Consider the following 25,025-nt stretch of genomic DNA (forward strand, 5'->3'; position numbering starts at 1 on the left):
CAGAGATGCATTTTAAATAAAAGCACACGTTCTACTCATGTAAAAACACCAGGCAGGCCCCACAAATAACCCAGAGGTGCATTTTAAATAAAAGGACATATTCTACTCAAGTAAAAACACGCTGATTCCCGGATCATCCATGGGCTGGATTTAGAAGGCGACTGGGCAGGATCTGGCCCCCGGGCCTTAGTTTGCCTACGTTTCCAAGCACAATTCAAAGTGTTGGTGCTGACCTTTAAAGCCCTAAACGGCCTCGGTCCTGCATACCTGAAGGAGCGTCTCCACCCCCATCATTCTGCCCGGACGCTGAGGTCCAGTGCCGAGAGCCTTCTGGCGGTTCCCTCATTGCGAGAAGTAAGGTTACAGGGAACCAGGCAGAGGGCCTTCTCGGTAGTGGCGCCTGCCCTGTGGAATGCCCTCCCAGCAGATGTCAAGGCAATAAACAACTATTTTACTTTTAAAAGACAACTGAAGGGAGCCCTCTTTAGGGAAGTTTTTAATGTCTGATGCTGTATTGTTTTTTATATTCAGTTGGAAGCCGCCCAGAGTGGCTGGGGAACCCCAGCCAGATGGGCGAGGTATAAATAAATTATTATTATTATTATTATTATTATTATTATTATTATTATTATACCCATGCCATAGATCTTCCAGCACTCACCAGCATTAACACATTTTCCTGAGGACTGACGCTAACATTGGAAGGAGTTCTAGGGGGAGCTCTCCTACATTGTGCCCAAGGCTTCTTGCAGTATCATGGCAATGTAGGAACTGCCACCAGGGAGCCATTTTTGGATAGCCAGTGGAAAGGAGATGTTCTGGTAGCCAGATCACCTGGAGGACTGTCTTCTTGGCATGTGAAGAACGGCAGATAAAAACTCTGTTCAGGCAAGTGTTTGATCCTCAGTTATCTTAAAAGACCCTGGATTAAATATATAATTTCTACTGCTATATTTATTGGCTAATTTATACTTTTAATTTTCTTTTTAATGTGTCCTGCAACAAGTTTTTGTTGAAAAGCATACAATATCTTCACTATTATTTGAAAGAATGAAAGATAAAAGTTCATTAATACAGAGGTTGTCCCTAGTAAGAACATGTGGGGATGTTGATTTCTGGGGCAACAGGACATGACTCATGTTGTGTTTATGAGAGAGGAGGAGGTCAGGAGCTATGTTTATGGCTTTACACTCCATATTATTGTCTCACTGTGCTGATATACACTACGTATGGCTGCACAGAAGGTATTTGGCTTAAAAAAGTGGCCGGGCAGCTTTAAAACAAGAATTTGTGTGTGTTCTCTTGTACCCAGAGTAGGAGGGCACAAGGAGACAGAACTGAGCTGATCTAGCTATATGCTATTTATAAAACAGTGTGCAATGGGCCAGGACTAATTCCCAATGTAAATTATTATTATTATTATTATTATTATTATTATTATTATTACTACTACTACTACTATTAAAGGGGCTTCTCGCCCCTGTTCCCATATCCTCCAACCCAAACAGTTCCAAAAGGCAGGTTGAGGGAAGCCCTCTTTACCCTCCAACCAAAAAGAAAATCCTCCCTAATGACTAATACATCCATCACATCTGTGTGGTACTAGGAACACTCTAGGAACACTGCAGAACAGGCCAACAAAAACAAAACAAAACACATCTACTCTACAGTGGGTTAAAGGGAAAACATCTCACTCCCCCTGCATTGTTCCTAAGGGAGAGTGAGTGCTGAGCTGCCTTCAACTGAGGAGGTGGGCTCCTCGACTTCTATAGCCCAGTGTTTCCCAACCTTTTTTGGGCAAAGGCACACTTGTTTCATGAAAAAAATCTCGAGGCACACCACCATGCCAGATGGGGAAAGGTCACTTTTTACTTATGTAAAAAAAAAATAAAAAAATAGTAACAGCATAGAAGGTAATGGTTAGGCTAGCATCCCTCTTCCAAATATGCTAGGTTTTTATTTGCAGGGACTATTCTACATGGGAAAGCATTCAGCACTGTCATTCTCCCATCTGCCATCTGAATTGGTACTATTCTGGGTCAACTTACTCTGCTGCATGTGTAGATGAAAATGGCACCAAGTGTGGGGGAGGGGGCAGAACAGGTTTCAGATACAGGATATTAAGCATACACGTACTTCAGATTGAACTGGTTGCTTGCTTTGCAAGTTTTCATTTCCCAAATGACTGCCTTGGCAAGCGCAATACCTACCAGGCTCAACGGCGGTCTCGCGCTGCCGCTTCCCGCGCTCTCAAGGACCCGGGAGGAGGAAGGCGTGAAGGGAATCCCGAAGGCGCGAAAACCTTGCGCATGCGCAGGCCTTCCGCCTGCGACAGCCCAGTAGGCCGGCCGAAGCGAGCGGTGATGGGATGTGGGAGGGAGCTCGCTCGCCGCCCCGCGTGTGCCTATGTGGGGCACGTTACAGCCCCGTGACGTCAGCGCCACGCAGGCAGCCAGGCAGGCAGACGGCGAGAGCCCCGCGCTGGGCGGCCTCTCCTCGCCGCCGCCGCCCCGCCTCTCGCTGCCCGCCTCGCCCGCCTCCCTCCCACGGCACACCAGGCAACGTCTCGCGGCACACTAGTGTGCCGCGGAACACCGGTTGGGAAACACTGCTATAGCCCACTGGAATCTACTTCTCACTGACACAGGATACACAAGGCTGGTAAAGCCAGCTATTGGTCCTATTCTGCCTCCCCTCCCCACTTCTTGCTGCCCACAGTGTTACTTCAGCACCCATTCCAGATGAACAGGGCAGGGAAGGTTTTGATGTTTAATTTCTACTGCTATTTCTTGATATATTTGTTGACATTGTGTGCATTTGATCAATACTGCAGCAGAGATTATTAGAAACCTGCAACTGAAGATTCAGCCATTTGGTTTAAATGAGTAATTCAGCCCAATGCTGCCTGTAACCTGGCACTCCTTTGATCATCTTCAACCAGCCTTTCTTGGCTGTCTACTTCCTTCTTGACAACATCTTTTGTCTCCAAATCATTTGCCCCTCCTTTCCATAACTCCTTGCCTTTACCACTCATGCTTCCTCCAATTACCTCCTTAAAGCCCATCTTTTACATGTGATTATAATCTATTTTTTCCCAAATGTAACCAAGTTTTATCCATTTGCATTTGCAGCTTGAGATGGTGCAGTCCATTCTACAACCTGATCCTACTTAATGCTATAGTCTCGTTGTGACATTTTATAACTCTTAATTTAAATCATAAGGTTTTGCTGAGGGGACATTCTTTCATCTTTGGTGGACTTGTCCAAAAGTGAAGGCCTTCTGGGAAATGATTTATAACGAGTTAAAAAAGGTGTTTAAGTACACCTTCCCTAAGAAACCGGAGGCCTTACTTCTGGGCATTGTCGGCCAGAAGGTGTTAAAGAAGGATCGAACTTTTTTCATGTATGCTACCACAGCAGCAAGAATTCTTATTGCTAAGCATTGGAAGACTCAAGATTTGCCCACACTGGAGGACTGGCAGACGCAACTGATGAACTACATGGAACTAGCCGAGATGACTGCCAGGATCCGAGATATGGGAGAAGAAGCAATGGAGGAGGACTGGAAAAAATTTAAGGACTATTTGCAAAAGTATTATAAGTTATATGAACTTTAAGATGCCGTATGATTTGGAAGGTTAGCCCCAGCAACGAGAGTGGATTATATATGAAATTGGATAATATTTATGAAAGAATTAAAGTTTAAATGGGTAAAAACGATAATATGCTATATTTTTAGAGTAAATGGAAAATAAGGGATTTAAACTTAAATTGCAATTGAAAGTACAAAGAAATACATGAAACAAGGGTATAACTTGCTGATAATTTTATTGTTAAGAACGCACTATGCGGGAGATGCGAGGAAGTCCGATAGAAATTTGATATAAGTTGTTGAAATGGTTTTGATTTTCTGTTTTTTTTTTCTTTTTCTATTTTCTATGTTCTTTTTTTTCTGTCTTTTCTGTAATTGGAAAAAATGTAATAAAAAATTATTATAAAAAAAAATAAATCATAACGTTTTGTTTGGTTTTTCAACAATGTTATGAGTACTGTAGAAGCAGTTTGGAAATACTCTAAAACAACAAACCTACAATGTTCTCCTTGGAGCCTCGAATCCCCCACTTGGAAAGATTTCACAAGTTTCTCATCTATATCTATATCTATATCTTTATGCTTCCCTCCAAATTCCTTGGATATTTCTTCCAAGCACAATGTTAGGTGAATAATGTCTGTGTTGTTTAAAAGCTTACACACACACACACACACACACACACACATCCTTTAACAAATCAAATAAGATGTGTGGTCCATTCCTATTCTGCTTTTCAGCATAAATTTTGTGCATAACCACCAAAGGAAATTAACTCACTGCTTGGAAAACCAGGGAAGGCTCCCTCTGTTGAAGAAAATTTAAAAGAACACTGATTGCAAAGCCCTGCTCCTCCTTATGTGTGTGCGTTTGTGCGTGTTTGAGAGTGAGAAAGAAAGGAGAGGGGAGAGAGACAAAGACAGAGAGGTAAGGCTCAGGAGTGCTGGGTGAATTATAGACTGCCTCTCAAGATTCACAGCTCTTCAAGGTAGGAGGTTAATATTCTCACATGTCATTGGGTCTGCTGGCTCTACTGATGGCTCATTGAATCAGGCAGCAAATTATTTCCTCATGCAGCAGAGGACATCACACTTCAAAGGAAAGGAGCCAGGGTCAAGACGGCTCTCCAGTTCGATTAATGACTTGGGATCAGCAGAGGTTGCCTGTAGGTAAGAAAGTGACTGAAGCTTTTGACAAAGCTGACTTTTTGAACAGGACTCCCCCTTGCCGCCACAACTTCCCCCTTCGTCAGCAGCACCAAGTTTTACTTCCAACCATTGCCTCAGACTGACCTGACTTAGGCCCGCTGAGATGGTTTTGACCTCATTCTTTGTTACCAGACACAGAAGCTACCTAGCTGCAGTGCATATGTGCCTCTCTGAAGGCCACACTGTCTCGCAAGAGTCTCAACCCAATTCTTCCTAAATATAGGCCGGTCAAATGAATTCAAGTGCAAGTCACCATATATGGAAATAAACATTAGCTTTAAGTTATCTCTTTCTTTAAAAAACAATATAAAGAGAACACTGAAACTCTTATACTTCTGCATAGGAAGACTTTTTTTAACTTGCTAAGTTCATAAAATAAAACATAACAGTATTAAAACAATACGGAAATTATATTAAGATGATTGGTGGGGGGGATTCAGAAATATATGTGCTTCAGTCCTTGTGGACTTGCTAATCAACACTATCCTTGGCAAATAATGAATGATGTCAAATCTTGCTATACAGTTTTTGTAATGTTTATTGCCATGGTAGCAGCAGATAAGAGATAATTAAAACTTAATGGCCACTGTATTCATCTGTCTAGAAAAAAGCTAAAGCAATATACTCCGTTTGATATGCCCTTGCAATTTTTTAATACGTATTTAACTTGATCTAATAAAGCACTGAAATGAGCTTTATCATAGCAATGCGTTTTTAACACATATGATCTACTCAGACTTCACACTTCCTAAAGCAAGTATGAATAATTATATCAACACAAGAGTGGCTGCACTCCTCTGCAGTTTATGTTTACTAAAACATAAAGGTCAGCGAAATGCTTATTCCCAAATACTAGCTGACCAAGTTATAGTCTACTGATTGACCATACCTGTAGCTAAACAGAAGCACTGCCATCCAATAGGAATAAGATGGCTTCCAAAATTATTTCCAACTCCTTTTCAAATTAATTATTTCTAAATCTTTCCATTTCCTGATTGGTTGTGAGCTACAGCAATACATTAATAGTTACATTTTGTATTAGTTACAAAAAACATTTGGTGGGCGGGGGAAAGGTGTTACTGAGCAAAATATTAACAAATGAAGAGACCAATGTTCACCCCAGAGTTCCCAACAGAGGAGGAGAATCATTCTAGGATAGTGGTGTCCAAACTTTTTTCAAAGAGGGCAAGATTTCAAAGAGGGCCAACCAAAGTTGTTGAGGGGTTTTTTAGGGGGGATTTTATCCCAGGAAATAAACTGGCACAGGGGCCGGATTGAACAGACCAGCGGGCCGGATTAGGCCCCTGAAACAGACTTTGGACATGGGTGGGTATGAAGGAAGTCTGCAGAGCTGGTTAGTGAAGAGGGGATGTCCCAGCAAAAAAATGTCTGCAGTCTGTGGCTCTGGACTCTGAAGGAGAAGAGTAAAAGACCACATCAGCTCCCCCCATTTCCTCTTTGAGGACTAATAAGCCAGAAGGGGCTCAAAATCACCACAAATAAGCCACATTCTTTGTATAACATAACCCCACTATGCCAACATGTAAGCCTGTTCCTAACTGAAACATAGTGTTACATATATTTTTTTTGGGGGGGGGGATGCAAACAATATGAAAGAGAATGGAAAACATAACTATGCATATAATTCTGCCACAGTTTTCCATTCTCCACTGACTTTTCCCAATTTCATTTTAAAGTTGCAGAGCTAATTTAATGGCTGCTTACCACGTAATGTAAGTGGTCTGTGAATTGGCCCCTCTGAAGATTTCAGCTCAAAGGGCCTATATGCATCATTGGCTCAGATCAATAAAAATCATTTGTTCTACTGTGTGCATAAGCTAGGATCTGACTCTTTAAGAATTTGCATATGGCTCCTCATCATAGCCACTTGCCAAAGGTATTTAAAAAAACAAACAAACAAAACTTTGTGGCATTCCAAATCAAGCATGCCAACCTTTCGCTCTCCCATTTGTTGCAGGTCTCTTGACATTTCTTAAAAAGCAGCTCCCTTTCCCTTTCATCTCTCCACCCTCTCCTGCCCCCACCCTCTCACATCTTACAACACCTTGCTTTGACTTTCAAAGACTATTGCTATCCCCCCCCCCTTTTTATAGATGCCTTTACTCTTAAGTGGATGACCTTTTGCTGGGAAAGGTGGTTAAAAGACTGAACAGCTCTGTAGGTTACAGATATACAGACTGATAATAGGACTGAAGAGGAGGAGGAAGATGATATGACACCTGCAGAATTTATAGAGCTTAAATTTTGTTAGCATATATTACGCAAGGCTGCAAGCGTTGACATTCAGTGGCAATCCCACTGAAGACACTGCAGCTTTATCAGTTAAAGAGTAACTTTCATTGGTAGGGTGCTCATTCAGTTGCACGTAGGTTCAAGAAGGCAGAGTGCTTGGAAGTGAGGGATTTACTGAAGGGCTTTCTAGCACAGGTGTAGCAGCAGGAGCCACTGTGAACCCAGAAAGGCCACACATCAGAAAGGCCAGATGTGTCACAGGGAGCTAATAATGGATAGATTATAAGATCTGAACAGGGAATGGCAACACATACCAACCCCATCAGAACACTTAGAAGCCCCCTACAAAGATCATGGCCACTGGTCCCATCACCTCCTGGGAAATAGAAGGGGAAGAAATGGAGGCAGTGAGAGATTTTACTATCTTGGGCTCCATGATCACTGCAGATGGTGACAGCAGCCACGAAATTAAAAGATGCCTGCTTCTTGGGAGAAAAGCAATGACAAATCTAGACAACATCTTAAAAAGCAGAGACATCACCTTGCCAACAAAGGTCCGTGTAGTTAAAGCTATGGTTTTCCCAGTAGTAATGTATGGAAGTGAGAGCTGGCCCATAAAGAAGGCTGGTCGCCGAAGAATTGATGCTTTTGAATTATGGTGCTGGAGGAGACTCTTGAGAGTCCCATGGACTGCAAGAAGATCAAACCTCTCCATTCTGAAGGAAATCAGCCCTGAGTGCTCACTGGAAGGACAGATCCTGAAGCTGAGACTCCAATACTTTGGCCACCTCATGAGAAGAGAAGACTCCCTGGAAAAGACCCTGATGTTGGGAAAGATGGAGGGCACAAGGAGAAGGGGATGACAGAGGACAAGGTGGTTGGATAGTGTTCTCGAAGCTACCAGCATGAGTTTGACCAAACTGCGGGAGGCAGTGGAAGACAGGAGTGCCTGGTGTGCTCTGGTCCATGGGGTCATGAAGAGTCGGACATGACTAAACAACTAAACAACAAGAGGCCCTTCTGCTCAGCAATGGAAGGATGAGCTGGCACATGTGAGAGACTTTGGGAGCAGGGTTGGGCTAAGGGCCTCATGCCCGAGCCTGGGAATAAACAGAGCAGCCAACCCAACATTCTTAAGCAACTGTACATTATGACAAAAGATTCCAGAATTTCTTGGGGAAACTGCAATTGCAGACAAGATGGGTTGACTGAACCAAAGTGGGGAGGGGGGCTGGGAGGGTATGCATCAGAAAGGATGCAGGTCATACCTACGAGAACAACGTTTTTCTGTATGCTAACATCAAAGCAGTTGTTTAGCAAATTTGTTCCTGCCCTGAGGGACACTATTAGGGGATTTTAGCAGGTGGAACTGTGGTGTAAACCACAGAGCCTAGGGCTTGCCGATCAGAAGGGCGGTGGTTCGAATCCCTGCGACGGGGTGAGCTCCCGTTGCTCGGTCCCTGCTCCTGCCAACCTAGCAGTTCAAAAGCATGGCAAAGTGCAAGTAGATAAATAGGTACCACTCCGGTGGGAAGGTAAACGGCGTTTCCATGCGCTGCTCTGGTTCACCAGAAGAGGCTTAGTCCTGCTGGCCACATGCCCTGGAAGCTGTACGCCGGCTCCCTCGGCCAGTAAAGCGAGATGAGCGCCGCAACCACAGAGTCATCCTCAACTGGACAGTCAGGGGTCCCTTTACCTATACATTTAGCCCCAATATAGCACCAATGTTTATGAAGCTGGCTTTATAGCAATGCAATACAGTGGTACCTCAGGTTAAGTACTTAATTTGTTCCGGAGGTCCGCTCTTAACCTGAAACTGTTCTTAACCTGAATCACCACTTCAGCTAATGGGGCCTCCCGCTGCCGCAACACGATTTATGTTCTCATCCTGAAGCAAAGTTCTTAACCTGAGGTACTATTTCTGGGTTAGTGGAGTCTGTAACCTGAAGCATATGTAACCCGAGGTACCACTGTATTAATTTTTTTAAAAAAGGTGGGGCAGTATATTATTAAGAATGTATTTTCAAAAAATGGACATTCAGCAACCATGTGGGTGGATGTGTGCAACTGTTACATCAGCATTAGTCAGGATTCAAGCTAACCTTGGTTCCTGCTTAACCCAGAATCTGAGACCAAGGTTTGCATCTTGTTTTAAGTGGGAACCTGATGAGATATAACCATGGTTACTGTTACTAGTAGTGCAACAATTTGCTATGTTTAGGCTCTGGAATTCAAGTTCCCAAGGTGGCGTAGGGAAGTAACGTGTTCTGATGTGGTTATGCAATTGGATGGAAGCATTATTATCTGTGTGCCAGCCCCTATGTGATGGTAACTTACTGATAGGAATCTACAGGTTCTCTGGTGTCCCATGTTCCTTTCACGTACCTGTTCAAAGGTTCATATCTTACAAGGAGTAAACGTCAACAGAAAAATTATCAACCACATGGGTATCAACTGAAAATATCAGAAGACAAACTAGCTTAGTGTGCGTCTAGTGAAACAATGTCTTGTCCTTACCAAAAGGTAAAGGAGCAGGATATTTTTATTATTTGGTAAAAATTAAAGCAAAAATTAAATCATCTTATTATGTAATTGGAACTAGGCCTCAGGCTTTAGCAGTAAAGAAGGGATTAAGGCCTTCAACCACCTGGGTTGTCATTCTCTTGGGCCCCATTACCACCCCCTTATTCGTTTTTATAGCCAACAGATTAAAATGCAAGCGCCACAATCTTTGATCTTTCACTTGCTGACACAAATCCTTTCAAGCCTCCAACGTTTTTCTGCTGAGGTAATTAGTACTAATTAAAAGGTTTCCAACAGCCTTAGCTCTAGGTTTTTTTCCCCCTCCAAAGAAATTGCTTTTACAAGTGCCTTCCATCTTTGAAATGTATGCATCGCTCACTTTCTTCTTTATCTGACTCAGAGAGATCAAGTAGATTAGTGACTCCATTATTTGCCAAGACAAAGCCAGACAACAAACAGGTTTTCACTATCTCCCTGACCTGTTGAGGTGCAGGGCTTATATTCAGAAACAAGTGCCTCCGCATGTATTAAAAGACAGTCCAATTATGCATTAACAGACACAAGGCAGGGTTCCTGCATTTAAGCATGGACATCATTTAATGATCCACTGTTCTCTTAGAAGGGAGAGAGGCGACTAATCAAACTGACAACTTGCAGAATAAATAATGGAACTGGTTTGTTTTCATTTCTCTCTCCAGGTGTCTGTTAAGCAGAGTACAAACAAATTTATTTATTTTTTGAAATAAAAAATGGCTGTTAATGCTTCTTTTGCTTTTTTAAATCAAGTTAAAAATGTATCCTTGAGGTAAGTTTACTGATGATGAAAGGCTTCTTTGCAAAGGTTTATAAAATCAGCAGCACACACTATGGGAAAAGTATATTGATTATGACTAAATATTACTGGGAACAAAACACTAGGTTTTATAGGTGATTACACACACACACACACACACACACACACACACACACACACACCAAAAATCAAACAGCAGTTTACACTGACAGAAGCTTATGTTTTGATCTTAAGGTTTTTAACTGAACACTCAGTCAATATGGGCGCTGTGTGGCTCATGTTTCTTATGAACCTTCTGCCTACAGTGATAATAATAAATTACACCTCTTGCAGCAAAAGTGTTTTTCAAATAAGAGGACTTAAAGTTCTCACTTTCTTCTGAATTTGACAGCAACTCTCACTCATGTAGTTTCTTTGGCACAATAGATCAGGAATCTCACACACAGCTATGAGAGGCGATCTAACATATCATTACGACACAGGGGTCTATTCTGCTTTCACAACACAAGCACAGAGCGCCTGCCAGCACTAATGGGTGTTGTGTGCATAACCGAAGGGCATAGAGAATACAATGTTCTAAACTGAAGGGATGGAAATGCTTCTAAAGCCAAACCAAGAATAACATCTTTAAACTAAAGATTTCCAAAGTCAGATTTCAGCTACTACCGTAGCCAGATGTTGGCCTGCAGGAAGACCGCATCTTGAACCATCTGAGATTCACAATAATTGCCCTCTGGTTGTAGAACAGGAACAGGGAACCAATTATTGCATGGCTGCAGCTTCCATCATCCCTGACCATGGGCCACGGGTGACGGCTGATGGGAATTGTAGTCCAACAGCATCTCGAGGGCCACAGGCTCCCCACCCCAGTTCTGGAGTTTGCTTAAAAGATAAAGGTAAAGGACCCCTGACAGGTATGTCCAGTCGCAGATGACTCTGGGGTTGCAGTGCTCATCTCGTTTTACAGGCTGAGGGAGCTGGTGTTTGTCTGCAGAGAGTTTTTCTGGGTCATGTGGCCAGCATCACTAAGCCGCTTCTGGCGAAACCAGAGCAGTGCACAGAAACGCCGTTTACCTTCCCGCTGGAGCGGTACCTATTTATCTGCTTGCACTGTTGTGCTTTCGAACTGCTAGGTTGGCAGGAGCTGGGCCTGAGCAACGGAAGCTCACCTCATCGCAGGGGTTCAGACCACCAACCTTCTGATCAGCAAGCCCAAGAGGCTCAGTGGTTTAGACCACAGCGCCACCCACGTCCTTGGAGTTGCTTAACCTCACATTAAATCTTCCACCCCCTTTCCAAGGAGAGACAGTGGAGAAAGACTGTGGTGATACATATTGGGTCATGGTGTACCTGTGGCAGCAAAACTGGAGGCCCTCATCTGCGCCACTTGCTAAAAACATGTCTCTCGTGCATCAGTTTCTACAGCCACAGCAGGTGCTGTAATATCCAATAGTTTGCCTTTACTCCCAAAAGGCTCACTCTTCCATCGTCTCCAAAGATAGAAGGATGACAACAAAATTGCCATCACATGACCCAAATTAAAAGCTATTATTACCAGTTGGAAAACTTCCAGAAGGTGGACCAAGTCTGCCAAAAAGACCTGCTACCAGTTCCTATTATCACAAATGCTGCTCCCACATATTGCTTCTAGGCTGGTTACATGGAGTGGTGGGTGCCAGCCCATCTGTCCCAAGGGCCTCCAGTTGCTGGTGTCTATCATGGGATTTTCAGTATTAATACACGTATATTTTATCTCACATAGAGTTCTTATTTGCACATCCACAGTCATGAGCTGTCATCATAAAATCCCAAAAATTCGATCCATATAGTAAAACTAACTGGAGAAAAAAGAAAGCAGTAAAAGTAATTATTTCAGTGGGAGATCTCCGTGTGTGTGTGTGTGTGTGTGTGTGTGTGTAATATATATATATGTGTGTGTATATGTATGTATGTATGCAGGTTTTGGTGTCTTCGGGTGTCTTCCCGTGTAAGAGTCGGGGTGTCTGGGCGACGTTTCGACGAGGTCTCACTCGTCATCTTCAGGCTGGTGCTTTCGGCTTCTTGTTACAGTAACAAGAAGCCGAAAGCACCAGCCTGAAGATGACGAGTGAGACCTCGTCGAAACGTCGCCCAGACACCCCGACTCTTACACGGGAAGACACCCGAAGACACCAAAACCTGCATTCCTGTACCCGTGAAAATCTACGAAAGCAAGTATGTATGTATATATATACACACATACACACACACACACACGATGAAGATGGAACAAAGCTGGAATTATGAAGGAGGAAACCCTGAGCAATGTGTCTCAGCCTCACATTTAGCCATTGAAAAATATCCTGCCAAAGGGTGCATTTTGACAGTGAAAAGATGAAAAGCAGAGGGGGGGAAGGAGCAGTCTGTCACTTTGTGACATCACACTGCAAGCTGAAGTCGATTGAATATTTACAAAAACCATTCAGAGTTAAGAGTTTTTACAAAAGACAAAAACAGCCATCCACACACTGCTGCACGACTGTTTTGAAACGTAGGCTGTTTATAAACTGCATACTTTGGGAAAGAATATGCCTAGCTTACATTTCTCCTGCTTTGTTTAATATCCTCCTAGATAAAGACGTCCGGGGAACTCAAAAGCTTACTAATGACTTTATGTCATTTTTGGTAGGTCAAATAAAAGTATTAGGGAGACTATACTATGATTGCACATAATTTGCCAGGGAGTCATTTAAAGATAGTTGCTTTAAAATTATACATGCAAACAAGGCTCAAGTGTCAGCAAAATACAAAATGTTTGACAGGAAATTATGCCAGGGCAGAAATGACTGGTCATGTCTAGGAGCACACAGTCCTACTGCTGATATGTGGAAGTGATCATTTCCTAGATGGGGAGACACTGGGACTCCCAACTAATCCACACTGAGCTTTATAAAGGAAGAGCAGGATATAAATATATACAGTATATTATGGGAAATGTGTCGCTGTCTGTTCTCTTTGGACGCCACCCAATATATTGTTAACAAACTTGTTGTGAGGGTTCCCAAGAAGGGGCAGCAGTTTTCATCTATGTTTGGATGCCAGGTGACATTTTGAATCAAGATGGCTGACAAGAATGTTACTTTGGCATGATTTAGCCCATTTTGGGCGCAGTTTTGGCACTTCTTCAGATACTATCATCAAACTTGACAAGAGGGTTTCCAAGGTGGGGGTGGTGGATTTCTTTGATGATTGGATGCTGGGTACCATTTGAACAAAGATGGAGGACCAAAATGTGACTATTGTGTTACTTCACCTTTTACCTGGTGTTACAGGTCCAAAGTACACTGATTTGAACACCTCTGGAAATATTGTCACTCAGTCTGGCAGGACGGTTCCAATCTGCACCAATTTGAGTGCCTCTCAATAAATTTCTACTAAACTCGGCACAAAGGTTCCTGAGTTGGAGGTGGCAGCCTCTGTCTATATTTGAACACCAGGTACTATTTTGAATCAAGATGGTAGACCAGATTAACGCTTTAAACATTACCCCTACCACCACCCACATTGATCCATGCTGGAGTTGCTTCATGGTGTTATTACTGGTTTGTTTACCACCCTGGGCTCTTTTTGGGAACAAGGCCGTGGTAGTACAGTGGTGCCCCGCAAGACGAATGCCTCGCAAGACGGAAAACTCGCTAGACGAAAGAGTTTTCCGTTTTGGAGGTGCTTCGCAAAACGAATCTCCTATGGGCTTGCTTCGCAAGACGACAATGTCTTGCGAGTTCCTGCTGGTTTTTCCCCCTCCCCCCCTTTTTCTAAGCCGCTAAGCCGCTTATCAGCTGATCCGATCAGCAGATAAGCCACTAATAGCGCTAAGCTGCTTATCAGCTGATCCGATCAGCAGATAAGCCGCTAAAAGCCTCTAATAGCACTAATAGTGCTAATCCGCGAATCCTTCAATGGTCTTGCTTTGCAAGACGAAAAAAACCGCTAGACGAAGAGAATCACAGAACGGATTCTTTTCGTCTTGCGAGGCACCACTGTAGTAGTAGCAGTAGTACTTCATTGGGCCCCTCCTTCTCCCAACAACTTTGGAACAAGCCAGAAAAAGGCACTAATGAAGATAATAATGATGATGCCTCTGTACTGCATCCCCCCTCCAACCGCTTTCAAGCAATTCCTGCTGCATGGCATGCAACAGAACCAAGAAAATGTTGCCATATCCTCCCGTCACCCTTATATTCAGGCAGCAAAGCAAACACAGCAGCAGCAGGACATTATTTCTGAATTTCTTCCTTCACCTTGTTTTTCAAAAAGCCCTTCAAGCAGCTGCCTGCCACATGACTAGCAAGCAACAAAAGGAAAGAAAGGTTATTTCCGTGATTTCCTCCCTCCACAACACAAAAAAGGAACTTCCTGCCTACTGCTCCAGATGGCTGGCGGGCAGCAAAACAAAAACAGCAGCAAACAGGTGGACCCTCTGCTTCTTCCCACACTATTCCACACATGCCCACAGTCCATAAGCACCACCAGAACAGCTGTATGCTGCTTTTGCCCCACAAGGCTACTTTTTTCTCTTCCACTCTTCCCCCCCCCTCTTACATTCTTTTTTTTTTTTAACAGTTCATGGACAAGAAAGCTTCTCCCCTTCCCACTTTCAATGAGCTCTTCCATGGGAAGCAAAGTACCGCAGTCAACACCCTTAACCAACTACAGTTCCCAGGATTCCTTGGGGGAACCTATGACTACTTTAAGTGGTATGATATTGCTTTAAATTTATAGCGCAGGTAGGGCTTATCGGTCCACCTTTCTCTTAAGATGAATTTGCAAGAGCAAGGCTATCTCTACAGCAGATTACACAGTAGAACAGCTCCTGGAGTGTACAATTTCAGTTTGCACACAAGGGATCTGCATACAGTATTCATAAACCCCATGTAACATTTAGACAAAAACACGCACATGGAAAAAAGAGCAGAAGATGGAGAATTTTGGATTCTCCATCACCACCAGCCAAAGCCAACACACACACACACACACACACACACACACACACACAAACTTCCCTGCCTCCAGCATTCAAACAAGTTATTCCCCAGGCACAATCTTAAGTCTTACAACCCATGGACATGATTTTTTACTGTGTTACCTGCCCTTCTTGTAGACTATATTGTATCTATATTTAATCCTGCATCAAAAAGCAATAGAAAACTCTTTTTAAAGAGAAATTAGGTAGGGACTTTTTCACTGGAGACTGAGAAGGAAAAGGCCAGTTCCTAGGGGTCCCCCGCCCCCCAAATAAATTACTATACAAAACACAGTTGTAACTTAATCACTGAAAGCATGAAAAATAACAGAAAGGGGGATATTATTGAAAAATATTGTGCTGTGGTGGTGATAGCACTAAATCTGAAAGATCACTGTGTGCATTAGTCACTACATTAATGCAGTTAGTGCGTTACCAATATCTCTATGAAAAGAACAATTTGTATTTGAGTAAACCTGCAAACACGGCTTATAAATTTGGCCTTTATTTCAGCAAAAGGAGCATTCTATATAATTTTGGTTGTCTGAATTTTATTGTCAATTACTTTCAGCTTCAAAAGAATTTCTTTTACCCTGTTATTCCTGCTAATGTAATGATTCTTTAGCAAACACAGGATTTTAGCTTCTTACTATCATTACATCTTTAGGCAGAGAAATTGGTGCATGGTCCTGTCCCCCGCTTCCAAGAGTGTTTATTGAAGAAATCATTCTGAAAACAAATTGGAGCCATAACAATAGTAATATCAACCAACGACAACAGCAATTATTTTTAAATAGCATTTAATATGCAGGTAAGATTTTAAAATGCACTTATTTAGATGTGCAGTTGAATATATTGCTTTTATATTTGCAGTGTAGTGTTTGTTTATTATTAATATGATTCGATTAAATAAATGTAATTTCAGTTTGTTGTAGGGTTTCATATAAAAAAGAGTAAGTGTATTTTTCTTAAACCAAAGGCTTTGTATTCCTTATCGTGTTTGTCCTTACAGTATCCCTAGAAAAAGAAATGAGAAGAAACCCTGGAAAGAAAGGGAAAGTTCACTTTGTCCAGGGTAATCCACTGGCTGAGAAGGGATTTGAAACCCAAAACTCTCAATTCCCAGTATATCCTCTGAATACACTTGTCCTCAAATATGCTAAAAATTGCGGGTTGTACACCACTCTCTTTGTGCTTTACAAGAAAGAAAAAGTTCTGTCGTGTGTGACATATGCTTATTTGTTCCTATGCATGTTGTCTAAATAATAATAATAATAATAATAATAATAACAATAACAATATATGCACCTAAACCATGAAGCAGCCTTGGGCATCTAAAGCAATACATGTTTCTTTCAAAAACAAAACACAACTTAAGATAACGCATCTCAAGGTCAATTGAAGCAGGGGCGCACCAGGAAAGAAGTGTTTAAACTGCGGCAGACTTAACAGCTTAACCAATAAAGCTACTCCAGCCTTCAGTGAATGGGAATCAAAACAATGATTTCAAACTATTTTATTCAATCTACAGGCAGGATTACTGGGTGATGTGAGCCTTCTCCCCCACCCTTTCTTCTGATCTACAGAAGGTAGCCCTTTCTGGGTTTTGTTTTGTTATTGTTTTAAAAAGCTTCCTTTTATAAGGAGTTCAATATGCATATTTTTTTCCCCATGGCTGCAATCACAAGGATGCATACTACATTAAAAAAAATATCTTTTACACTCGTTTTGCAGTACTCAAAATCTCTTTCATTTACATTCATTGAAATTCTGCCATTTAGTAACCATTGATTTCTTTCAGATCCATGGCTAAGACCCCTCAAGTTGCCAAAGAGATCAGCTCAGTAATATAATATTTATATATATATTGTAAATGAAGCAATTTGCTGCCATAAGCAGAATAAAGGTAATGACCCAAAATAGGATAAATTGCCACATCAGTCATCATCATTAGGGGTTTCCACCTCTTGAAATAATTTGAAAACTGTCAATAAGGGAATTCGAAATATCACTTCTCCCTTTCTCTCAAACTCTGGCAGCCCATGCCCTTTCACCCTTGGTTCAGCCTAAGTTCCTAAAAATAATATTTTGGGGTTTTAATAGCTATTAAGACATTGTATAACACGGCTTAGATTTTATAGTGAATCGGCCTGAAAGACTGTCGCAACTGTTACACTCAAATATGTCCTCTGGGTTTTGTCTTTGGGGGGAACTCCTCTCTCTCTCTCTCTCTCTCTCTCTCCCTCCCTCCCTCCCTCCCTCCCTCCCTCCCTCCCTCCTTCTGTGAGTGTGTGCATGCCATTGTGTGTCATCCAAACAGAGCCTCCTGCCTAGCAAAGGACACTGAAGCTGGGCAGCGGCAGGAGCTGCGTCTCAGGCTTTAAGGACTACAGTAAATCTTCAAACAATTTATCCAAACAAAGGCCAGCGTGTAGAGAGGAGAGGGGGAAAAATACACGGGAAGCAGATGAATAAGCAACATCAATTATGGGGGGTTGACCTTTCTTGCCCCGCACCATGGCACAGATTTCACACCAAATCGCAGCAGATTGAAGTTGACATGCCTGGAGTGAACGCAACGGTCTCCACAATGTTGCCACTCTGCATTCACCGGGGCTGCTGAGAAAAGGAGAGGAGGGAGAAAATAATGGGGAGTGTGTGTGTGTGTGTGTGTGTGTGTGTGTGTGTGAGAATGAAAAATCACACATAATGGTCCTGGGTTTATTTTTACAGAGAGCAAAATAGCTCAATTTGAGCACTTAGACGGTCGAAATTGGCTCATGTGAGATACAGAAGGTACATCCAAAGGGACAGTTGAATCAAGGTGCCTTGAGCTACGTGGCCAGAAAAAGGGAGAAAAATTAAACACAGTTTTGGACATTCATGTGGCTGGTGGATGCAGTATTAATAAGAAAGCATTGAAGAACATAAAGACTACACATTAAAAGCGTTTTGATATAATAATAATAATAATAATAATAATAATAATAATAATATGAGGGGTTGCTCATAATCACAAGTGTATGTACACATAGACTTTGTTCTGCACATACATGCACGCATGCACAGAGACTTTTTGCATGGACACTACTCTGTATTTCTTGCTGAGATAACAAGTGGATCAAGGCAATCTAATCTGAGCTGCAAACGTTTGGCTCCTTCTTTGGCTACAATATTAAAAAAGAACCTTTCATTTAAAATGCAGGTTTTATCAGAGATATAAGTCTTGAAAAGAATTGCCTAGAAGAGATAAAACCATTCAACCAAAGAAAAAGCCACGTTGACTAATGTGTATCAATTAAAATTCAGGTTCTGGCCTTTGGAACAGTCTATTTAAAGATTTACACACACACACACACACACACACACACACACCGTAGACAGATGATTATTAAATATTTATATGTCTGCAAAAGGCAATGTGAACACATTTGCTTTGTTTATCCAGGGATATCCCCCCCCCGGCATTTATGTAGTTGCTTCATCACCTGGTTATTCACTAAACAGCTCCGCTAACAACCGTACCTTCTTGCTAGAATGTCAGTAAAAGTTTAATATATACTGGCACACTGGGAACAATCCAGAGGAAAGTGCTCTTGTGCAAGCCCCACTGCTCTGGTGCAACTCCCCTTGATTTCAATACACTTGCTTAAGAACTTCCCACTGGATCATGTCCACTGCCTTTATTAAGGGCATTATAGGGTCTGATAAGATTTCATTTCATATATAGAAGAAGAGAGCTTTATCACTGCCCGAAGGAGTCTCAAAGCGGCTAACATTCTCCTTTCCCTTCCTCCGCCACAACAAACACTCTGTGAGCTGAGTGAGGCTGAGAGACTTCAAAGAAGTGTGACTAGCCCAAGGTCACCCAGCAGCTGCATGTGAAGGAGCAGAGACGCGAACCCGGTTCACCAGATTATGAGTCCACTGCTCTTAACCACTACACCACACTGGCTCTCATATAGTAAAGGTATTTCCACATGTTCTTCCAATAATCAATGGTAGCTTGCCAAGAGGAAGGGCAACAGAAATAATCCCATTCAAGAGTGTCACTTGGAACAACAGGTCTTAAGCTAACATTGCTGCTAGCACATGCTAGCACAATGGTACCTCCACACCCTCCAACATCCCTTTGATAAAAATCGGGACACGTGTGTTTTAGTGCCACGCTACTGTATGAATCAGCTGGCTCACACGGCAGCACAGCACCAAAAGACACGAACCCCAATTTTCATCAGAGGAATGCTGGAGGCTGCTCTTGCAGGAGGCAACTGACTTGCACGGCAATGTGGCTCAACAGTGGTGGAATTGGAGGGGGAGAAACAGGACATTCCGGGATCAAATCAGAAGTCAGGGTGGCTTCTGTAATTCTGGGAGTGTCCTGGGAAATTTGGGACACTTGTAGGGTATGGTATCTCTGTCTCTCATAGTGATCTTGCTGCTTTGTGTGTTCTAGTACCTCAGGAGGCCTTAGATCATAGAATCATAGAATCATAGAATCATAGAGTTGGAAGAGACCACAAGGGCCATCGAGTCCAACCCCCTGCCAAGCAGGATAACCCCCACCTCTCTCAATGTATAATATAAGGATAAAAATAATGAGCCCAACTTACAAGATTGCTGCAAAGGTTAGCTTGACAATATTAACAAAAGAGTTTGAATACTGAGACGGAAACTTCAGGCCCAGAGGCCAAATATGAACTCAGGTATCTCTACCTGGCCCTCAGGAGTCTCCTCAGGCTACATCACTCACCAGTCTTGCTTTGCATATTCCTTGAGTGGGTTGTTTTGTGTGTGTGTTTTTGCTAGACTAGAATGTGTCTTTGAACTATGATAATGCATTTTGCTTTCCTGAATAAAGATAAAGAATATGTGTGGAGACAAATCTATTGCACAAAAGTAAAAAATAGTATTATTTGTTCCACCCACTTTGTCTTCTCCCCATACCCAAAACCAATATTTGGCCCTCAGAAGGTTGCAAAGTAGGGTTGCCATATTTTGAAGAGCAAAACAGAGGACACCCAAGAGAAAAAGACACCATTAAACTTTTAAAATTGCTGGGGGGGGGGGGGCAGGTGCAGAGGAGAGGTATCTTACTGGCATGGTATATGCAGAATGAAGGCAGGGAATAATATGGGTTCCAGATCATGTAAATTGGGCGATAGGGGTGGAAAACAGGTTTATATATCTGATTATTCAGATTCAATACACCCCTGCCTGCAAAAAAAACCCCCCAAAAACTATACAGTGGTACCTCAGGTTAAGAACTTAATTCGTTCTTAATTCTTAACCTGAAACTGTTCTTAACCTGAAGCACCACTTTAGTTAATGGGGCCTCCTGTTGCTGCCATGCCGCCGGAGCACGATTTCTGTTCTCATCCTGAAGCAAAGTTCTTAACCCGAGGTACTATTTCTGGGTTAGCGGAGTCTGTAACCTGAAGCATCTGTAACCTGAAGCGTCTGTAACCCGAGGTACCACTGTATAGATTTTTAAAAAACCTTTTCCCAATGCAAGGAAAGGGTGGGGGAGCCAAGTGAAGAGCTCTCTGCCTGCTCAAGAGAGATTTCCCCCAGCATACACACAGCCCATTAAAAAACTCTATTACCCACCCACCCCAAAGTTTGCAAAATAAGGCAAGAGTGAGGAGGGAAGAAAAGAAGGAAGGGGGATCAGGAGCAGGGGGGCGGGAATCAGGAGTCCTATCCGGAGGGAACCGCTGCCTCAGTCCCAGGCCTCCCCTCGCTTCCCTCCCCTCCCCCCTGCTGGGTCTTTACCCAGCCCAGCCTAGGCCCAGCCGCCGCTGCCACTGCCAGCCCCTCGCTGCCCGGCAGGTGGCTCCAGCAGAGAGGGGACGGGGTGGAGAAAAGAGCTGGGCAGGAGAAGAGACAGAGAGAGATGCAAGACCGGCTGACCTTCGCAAGCGGAGTACAAGGATTGGGGCAGGGCAGACCAAACAAACAAACCGAGACATTTTTGCAAATTCTAAAAAATGGACAGAACTTTGAAGCCTGAAAATGGGGACATCTCTGGGAAATTCCAGATGCATGGCAACCCTAAAAGTATGCAATCTTTGTGATGAAAAATGTTCTCAATTCTGCTAGTGCTAGAGATGTATTAATTCTATGCCCAACTATATTCCTCTGTACAATCTGAATTAGGTCTGCCAATGGGAGGAGTGGACTGGATTCTGTATTTTGTTATAATTATTTCTGCCCTGCAACCACCTGGTGAAGGGCAGATTAAATATATTACAAACAAATACACAAATTCTTCTGAACTAGACTGTACTGTTTCTATGTTTTAAGATGTTTAGCATTACGTTAGCAGTACCACCTAAATGGTAGCACCAACAAGCAGCAATAGCTGTTTTGTGGATTCTGCTGTTGTGATAGAAAGGGTGGAATATAAATATTTTAATAAATAATTTTAGCCAGCACTATGGAAAGGACTCTGATGAATGCACTATTTACAATGAAGCTAAGTTTTCCCCTGTTCTAAATCAATCACTTGCGGACAATTCCCAACTGCTGTTTTGCTTTCCAGGCGCCTTTGGTCATGAAATTTCTTTTCTCAAAGAATTGTTTTCTCCCATTTTCAACTTCCTTCCAGACAGGACATCCTTGTCTTCCCAATCAACTGAGTTCATTTTTTTATTGGAGGTCTAAAGGACTCATGGCATGCAAACATCCCGTACTAAGAAGCTTAGTTGTTTGAAATGTATCTGCAAATATTCAGTACCTCCGGTTCTGGTGACCCCCATACACTCTAGAGTTCTGACCATTACTTATGATATCCAGTTGCTAAGTCAGCGTTTCAGGAAGAACAAGGAGAGGGCCATCAAGATGAAAGGAGAAGAAGCAACCCTGAAGATAAATAAATCCATGCTAGTTAACAAAAAGAGATTTGACACTTGCTTCCAGCTTCCCCATGTTTTAGGCCTGAAATGTGCTCATTGGTAGATGACTTTAATCCAGAGACTGGGACCTTGTGGCACTTCCAGATGAAGTTCCACAATTTCAACATCCCCGACCATCGGCCACTCTGGTTGGGGCTCATGGGAGCTGCAGACGAACAACATCTGGAGGGCTATAGGTTCCAGATTATTGAATTAACCAGCGTTCTATGGCAAACTGATTGATGGCCTTGGATCAAAGATATTTGGGTTAAACTAATCAAAGATGGGGATGCGGGTGGCTGTGGTTTAAACCACTGTGCCACTTGGACTTGCCAATCGGAAGGTCGGCGGTTTGAGGCCCTGTGACGGGGTGAGCTCCTGTTGCTCGGTCCCAGCTCCTGCCAACCTAGTGGTTCGAAAGCACGTCAAAATGCAAGTAGATTAATAGGTACCATTCCAGCGGGAAGGTAAACGTGTTTCCATGTGCTGCTCTGGCTTCACCAGAAGTGGCTTCGTCATGCTGGCCACATGACCTGGAAAAACTGTCTGCGGAAGCAGACAAATGCCGGCTCCCTCGGCGTGTAAAGCAAGATGAGCGCCGCCTTTACCTTTTACTCAAAGATATTTGGGTTAAACAGTCTTAAAGTTCATCAGGTGCTCTTGAGATGTCCCTAACTGAGAGTATAAAATTTTAAGCCATCCTGTGCTTCTTGAAAGAAGGGTTGGGTTCAGATGTGATTAATATTTCTTTTAAAAATAAAATAAACCCACCTGCAAAATGTTCCCTCATGTAAATGTTAGGAGCTAGCACAATTTCCAGTCACTCCTGTTTTAAATTATATTACCTTTCAAGGGGAAAAAGAAGTCTTGCAAAATAAAGGCTAAAATCTCAAGGCTAATGTTTATGTTATGGAAATTAGTACTTGTAGCAAAGCACTCAAAAGCACCCAAACTGAGGTATGCTATCAACAGACCCTGCACTCCTTTAAACTTGAGCTGAAAGTGATAGTGATTCTCAGTGCTACAAGTGATTAATATTAGATAGGGAGATGAGGGAACATCCTGCCTAAGCTTATCCCTCATAGGAAGCAGGCTAGCTGGTTCTCCTCCAGTTCTCCCTAGACATGAATGCGTAGCATGGGATCAAAGAGACTGAGCCACAGGGTGGGTGGGGGAATATACCCTCCTATAAGGTGTCACAAACACACATCAGACTCCAGCTCCCAATTTCAAGACAGTTTACTAATAGTCTTGTTTAAGAGACCCAATGGGAAAAGGCAGAATGGGGCATGAAAGAAAATAAAGCAATTTTTTCTAATCATTTCTGTCCTAATGTATCTACTTACAGACAGGCTCCTGGTCTCAAGGCAACCATGGATTGTCAGATGGATGACAAAGGCCAGTGTTTAAAGTGTTCTTGACCTACGTGGATTCTGACTGGCAGGTGGCTTTGATGCAACAATGAGATGACTGCCATGTAACCCAGCAAATGGCCAGGGATGAGGTAACAATGGTAAGGAGATGGGAGCTATTGAAGTGTTAATTGCTGCCAGTGTAGTAATCTGTAACCTGTGTTTTCGAGCCTGCCGTAGGTAAGATGTGATTGCTGTTTACGGTATATATGATTGAGAATTAGAGAAACTGGGTAATCTTAAAGGACAGGATATGGGTGGGGCAGAACCATGCCACACTACTTACCCATGGTGATCTCCATCATGGGGAGAGACATTCCTGTCTTTCTTTTTCAACTGAGAAAAGAAATGATTTTGGCCTTTTTGTGTGTGTTTTGCCTATTCAACATTCTGCTTGTTTGTTTGTTTGTTTGTTTGTAATATCTTCTTTGAACAGCAAGATCTCACAATGAAATTTTACATTCCAATTCAGGACATAACACTATGTTTTAAATTCAAATACTATAGCTTGACCGTCGAACCCATTGGAAGTGAGGGGAAGAAAAGACTCTGAGCACATTGCTCTGGACTAAAAGGTGATTGTGCATAATTAAGGACACAAGTCTACACAGCCCCTACATCCAGTTTCAAAGGGGCCAGGAAAGACACACAATGCACTGCACTCCTTGAATACCAAGTACATGACACTTTACTTGTGTGTTTAGTTGGTATCTGTATTGCATCTGAACAGATAGATAGATATAGATATAGATATAGATATATAGATATATAGTTTTTATATGTACTGTTTTAATATATGTAACTGTTTTACATATGTCTTTATTATTTTGTAAATTGCTTCAGGGTGCCTCATGGGAAGCAATTTTTGAATGAAATTATTATCAACAACAACAAAAAACAACCACCACCACAACATAACACTCCATTTGAAGCTTAGCACAAAATGGTGACTAGATCCCTGCCCCTTTTTCATGGGCACAGTGGCAAATATCCTAAATACATTGACATTTGAATGTCTGAAAGGTAGCATGAACATTGTACATTACTAGTTTAACTATCTGCATAGTGTATACATGTGCTATGCTGGAGACACAAAGTAAGAAGTGAACCCACTTCCCTAGCTTCTCCTTTCTCTGAACTATTTATATCCAGGCTGCTCATCTTATGAATTTTATCAATGGGGTCCAGTATTAGCGCCAGAGTATTCTTGTTTTCCTCTTCCAGCCCCAGCCCCTTTTGCTCTTGTGTCATGTCTTTTAGACTGCAAGTTTGAGGGCAGATTAGGGTTTGTTTTACTTTACACCATCCTGTTCTATGGTGATCTGTGCATTTGTGTCTGGGTGCCTTTT

General features: G+C 42.5%; 1 protein-coding gene and 2 long non-coding RNA genes across 5 annotated transcripts in view; 1 reads left to right on the top strand and 2 right to left on the bottom strand.

Annotated features, from left to right (window-relative positions):
• Nucleotides 1–25,025, bottom strand: part of LRMDA (leucine rich melanocyte differentiation associated) — a 753,700-nt gene that overhangs the window by 354,274 nt on the left and 374,401 nt on the right.
• On the bottom strand, nt 15,859–23,682 carry LOC309533647. 3 transcript variants are annotated; one of them, XR_014220377.1, is made up of 4 exons: nt 23,611–23,682; nt 22,108–22,232; nt 17,933–17,987; nt 15,859–16,097 (listed from the first exon to the last, which is right to left on the bottom strand). It is a non-coding gene; the product is annotated as an uncharacterized lncRNA (long non-coding RNA). The 3 variants fall into 3 exon arrangements; XR_014220378.1 differs by lacking the exon at nt 15,859–16,097 and having other exon boundaries at nt 17,712–17,984; XR_014220379.1 differs by lacking the exon at nt 15,859–16,097 and having other exon boundaries at nt 17,712–17,987.
• Nucleotides 17,725–18,249, top strand: LOC309533663. The gene is made up of 2 exons (XR_014220394.1): nt 17,725–17,760; nt 18,102–18,249. It is a non-coding gene; the product is annotated as an uncharacterized lncRNA (long non-coding RNA).

This window comes from Podarcis vaucheri, assembly GCF_965113315.1.
Source record: "Podarcis vaucheri genome assembly, chromosome: 5".
NCBI classification, from domain to species: domain Eukaryota; kingdom Metazoa; phylum Chordata; class Lepidosauria; order Squamata; family Lacertidae; genus Podarcis; species Podarcis vaucheri.